The sequence below is a fragment of the Otolemur garnettii genome, unplaced genomic scaffold (assembly GCF_000181295.1).
Source record: "Otolemur garnettii isolate 467f Iridium unplaced genomic scaffold, OtoGar3 scaffold00032, whole genome shotgun sequence".
In the NCBI taxonomy this organism is placed as follows: Eukaryota; Metazoa; Chordata; class Mammalia; order Primates; family Galagidae; genus Otolemur; species Otolemur garnettii.
Genome location: NW_003852427.1, coordinates 10,814,805 through 10,819,449, shown reverse-complemented (window position 1 = coordinate 10,819,449; position 4,645 = coordinate 10,814,805). Strand labels below are relative to the sequence as shown.

Genomic DNA, 4,645 nt, shown 5'->3' with positions numbered 1-4,645 from the left:
TTTGAACCCAACGTACCAGAGGCCGGCCCCCAAATGCCTCAGGACTGTGCGTGAATCAATCAGCTCGAACTGCCACAATATGCAAAGAGGAATTCCCCGGGATGACGACCTGACCCACTCCAGGAGCGCCGGCTGTGACGAGTGCCGGCCAGCGTCAAGTCCATGCCGCCGGATCTCTGCTCCCGACCCCTGCGCGCCACAGGGCGCCCCTCACCAGAAGCTGGAGAGTACTCACCATAAAAGAGAGGGCAAGCGCCTGCCCGGGAAGAATCCCCAGCGTTGGCAGGTCCTGGACTCCCCGGAGAGGCTTCTGCTGCCGCCGCCGCCCACTCAGGGGCGCCCGAGCGACCCCGCAGATGCCGGCTTCCTCCCCAGGGCCAGGGGCGCGTCCTCACGGCTGATGCCCGGCAGCAGCGCCCCCTCTGCCAGGCAGGATGGCCTAGAGTTAAGAGCGTTCTTGGTGAAGTTGGCGCTCAGGCGAGACGAGAGGACGTGGGGGGTCGGGCCGGGAGTGGGGAAGCGCCTTACTGCGCGGATCCTGGGGGCGCGCAGAGGCCCGCGCGCTTAGCTGCTCGGAAGCCTGGCTCCTGACCCAGAGGGCGGCGAGTCTCGCGCTCAGGGCGCACCGGCCGCGCCTCGGCCGCTGGCCCCCAGTGAGCCCGGCATCTTTCTCAGCGCCCTGAGCGCACGCAGTGGTAGCTGCACGGGCCGGAGCTGCGGTGCGTTCATCGTCCTCCCCAGAGGCTGGGCGCCTTTGTGCGCGGGGCGCGCCGGCCGCCGCGGCCAGCTCTGGATGCTGCAGCCGCCTCCGCCTCCCCCTCCTCCTCCGCCGCCGCCCGCTCCCCGCCTTCCCGGCCGGCCCGGAGGCTGCAGCTGAAAGCCGATCTGGCTGAGCTCATCCCTGAAGGCCACTAATCCAATAGCCGCGGAAGGCGCGGTCGCCGGGAACGCCCCTTCCCCCACCATCCCGCGCCCCGGCCGTCCCAGCTCGGGCCGCTGCCGGCGCCGCCACCTTCTCGAGGCCACCAGCTGGTGGGAGAGGGAAGTGGAGCCCGAGCCCGCGCCCGCAAGCTGAGGCGGCGACGCGGTAGCCATTCACTCACCCGCGCGCTCTCCCGCGCACTCCCTAGCTCTCGCACTCATTCATGCGCGCGGGTCCTCTCCCATTCATTCAAGCGCGCCTGGAGCGCCGGGGTGGGTGCCCCTGAGCGGGAGGAGACACCCACAGTCGCTAGGCAGCTTCGGTGCCTTTACTCAACGCACGTGGGAAATAGCACCCGAGAGAAAGAGGATGGTTTATCACCCCCCTTCCTCGCACACGAGTCCGTACTTTATTATCGATATCCGGCTCCAACTCATCTTTCAAAGTCCAATGTCATACCACACCTGCTCCAGGGAGCTTTCCTGCCCACCCGAGGAGCAGAGCCTTATCGAGCTTCATTGCGAGCCTGAGCGGGGAGAGAAGGAAGCAGGCGTGGCCAGAGCAGCGTCAGGAAGGGTGATTCTGTTATTTGTGCTTTCTTGGGGGAAATTGAAAGTACCTGGACCTGAAAATGCCTGCGTCTGTGCTCCCAGAGTTGTCTTTAGGTCCTTTCCACAGTCATATACCGACCCAAGCCCTCTCTGTGCCAGGCACCAGGCAGAGTCTACATAAAAAGTGCTCAATTTTTTTAGGGCCCCAGAAGATATAAGGGAAATATTTTTAGAGGCTCTGAGGCTAATTTCCCAGACTGGGAAGGGCAATCTGGAGATGTTTCTAAGTGGATGTGGCCCCATGAATTAGCCCCCTGAGGCAAGGGGACTGTATGGTTACCTGAGTAGGAACCTACACAGCCTATGGTATCCCTGGAGCTGCACAGAGGGGTAAGATAGAGCTGGAGGGATGAACAGTGGCCTTGGGAACCAACTAAAGAGCTTGGCCTTTCCTCAAGAGCATTGGGGAAGCTTCTAACCAAGGTAGTGACTTTGTCAAATTTGGATTCCAGAAAGATCTCTCAGTAGCAGAGTGGATGGATGTACGGTGAAAAACCAGCTTGGGAGCTACTGTAATAGTCCAGGCAGAAGATGAGCTTTAAGAAGGAGGCTAGCCATGGTGGGGTGGCGAAAGTACTTATTCTAATGTTTGGGCATTGTCTGCCTCCTGAAACTGTGAGCTCCCTGTCTCTGGTGTCCTGCACCAGCACAGGATAGTGGCCAAATACAGCGAATGTGATTTGAACTGCCTTAAGTGGCAGTGCTAACCCACATTCACACTTGCTGTCTTTCCTGTCTTTCCCTCCTACCTCCATCAACAAGCTCCTGAAGCACTTGTTCTGGGAACTATTATGGGGGTTGTTGCATGAGGGGGTTATGGGCATGATCCGGAAGCAAGAAAAGAAAATTTGAGGAAAGAAGGTCATAAGCAAAGGGAGGTTTAAAGTAGATGTTCATGCTGATGGTTCCTTACCCGACCCCAACCCAATCTGGCTGACAGAGTGAGGGGTAGAGTGGGGGATGCCCATTGTTTCCCCTCCTTGCCAGGAAATATCACATCAATGTCAAGGTCAAGGGGAGTAGGGATCAGTGGTCACAATTTGAGAATGCCCCCCTCCCTTTGGGGCCCTACATAGGTTCAGCACACTGGCCTTTCCAAATAAGACTATGCCTCAGGCACAAAGGAGTGGGCACAGCAGGCCCCTTAAGTGTCTCTGTAGGCTCCCAAATCCTCCAGCACCTGGATAACAGAGGAAACAACTTTCCACTTTGGGAGAAGCCAGGATAGCTTGGCTATTAAAATTGTTTAGATTGAGATGGGCCACCTCTAGATGGCCCCCAAGTTTCCCAGCCAACTTGTATTCACACCCCTTTCCGTTAAGTGTGGGGTGGACTTACTGACTTGCTTCTCACAAACAGAATACAGTAGAAGTGGTGAGATGTTCCTTCCAAGATTAGGTTACAAAAAGACTGTGGCTTCGTTCTGAGTTCCTGTTTGTTCTCTCTCTCATTCTCTCTCTCTCCTCCCTAGGGGAAGCCAGCTGCCATGTTCTGAGATAGCCTTGTACAGAAAGACCCATGTGGTGAGAGGCCTGTCAACAACCATGTGAGTGAACTTGGAAGCAGATCCTCTCCCATCCCAGCTGAGCCTTCTTATGAGACTGCAGTCCCGCAGTCCTTGACTGCAACTTCATGAGAGAACTTTATTCAGAGGAACCTGACTAAGCAGATTTCTGACCTGTGGAAATTCTAAGATAACGAATGTTTGATGTTTGAAGCTGCTTAATGTTGCAGTAATTTACTATGCACAGCATATAACTAATACAAGATATTCTTAACTGTCCAAGAGTGATTCTAAAAATAAACTCTAAAAGAACTAACCGGTATCACTCTGAAGAATTCACAATATTGCACAGGCATAGGTGGCACTGGAATTAAATCTCAGTTCAGTCTCTTTGGGCCTTAGCTTTCTCATTTGTAAAACGGGAACAGAAGTATTCCCTTGGAGTACAGTTGATGTGCTGAAGCTTGTCATATAGTAGGTGCACAATAAACTGTTTCCTTCTACTTCTCAGCAGTAGACCAAGTTCTGCAGCATTCTTGGAATTCTTGGGCTGGGGTTAGTAGGGTTCAGTAGGGGGTTGTTACAGTCAGGGGTCCAGACCTCCTGGACTCCAAAGCTCCCTCCTCCTGCCTCTGTCCCCATAGAGCTTGGTTCACAATCTACTTACTACTGTTTAGCTACCAAAATCTTGGATTCCTCTGTCTTGCAAAAGTATTAACCATGGTCTTACAGAAGTTGAGAAAAACCCCTCAGTTCTAAGACATTTTAGAACTTAAAACTTGCTCCAAGGAGGTGCACACCAGGACAAGAGACCAGTGGTATGTGAGGTCATTTGCCTGCCCAGCATGAGTGGCCATGTTTGAGCCCAGCCTATAGTGTGGTTTTGCCCATTGGGTGCTCAGCTCTTGGACCCTGTTCCTCTCTACAGTTCAGGTACCATTGTCTCTCTCTTTTTTTTTTTTTTTTTTTTTGAGACAGAGCCTCAAGCTGTCCCCCTGGGTAGAGTGCCGTGGCATTACAGCTCACAGCAACCGCCAATTCCTGGGCTCAAGCGAGTCTCCTGCCTCCGCCTCCCAAGTAGCTGGAACCCGCCACAACGCCCAGCTATTTTTTGGTTGCAGCCGTCATTGTTGTTTGGTGGGTCTGGGCTGGATTCAAACCCACCACCTTAGGTGTACGTGGCTGGCGCCTTAGCCGGTTGAGCTATAGGCGCCAAGCCGGTACCATTGTCTCTTTATCCAATAGTTGCAATAACCTCCTCTGTACTACTCCTCTTGCCAAGGCTGTCTTCATAAAGGAAACTGAGAGGGAAGAAATCCTCATGACCCTAATAAGAGTATGGCCATTTGGGGAGACAGCTAGTGATAGAAAGCAGTCCAGAAACCAAACTGCGTGACCACAACAACCCCCTTCCCCTATCCCCTGTAAATCCTCTTGCCCCTGACAAAAGGATAGCCATCTTGGCAGGACAGCTAGTGACAGAAAGCAGGTCAGAGACCAAATGACATGGTTATAGTAACTCTCTCCCCACACCTGTGGAATGCTTCAAGGACAATGTTTTTGGGGCACATCAGAACAAGCAAGCAGTCTCCTACCCTGGTCCTGTCT

General features: G+C 54.0%; 1 protein-coding gene across 1 annotated transcript in view; it reads right to left on the bottom strand.

Annotated features, from left to right (window-relative positions):
• Nucleotides 1–822, bottom strand: part of SPSB4 (splA/ryanodine receptor domain and SOCS box containing 4) — an 81,995-nt gene extending 81,173 nt beyond the window's left edge. The window contains exon 1 of the mRNA XM_012804940.2: nt 236–822. The gene's annotated coding sequence lies outside the window, so the exon portion shown is untranslated. The remainder of the gene's footprint in view (nt 1–235) is intronic.
• Nucleotides 823–4,645: the final 3,823 nt, after the last annotated feature.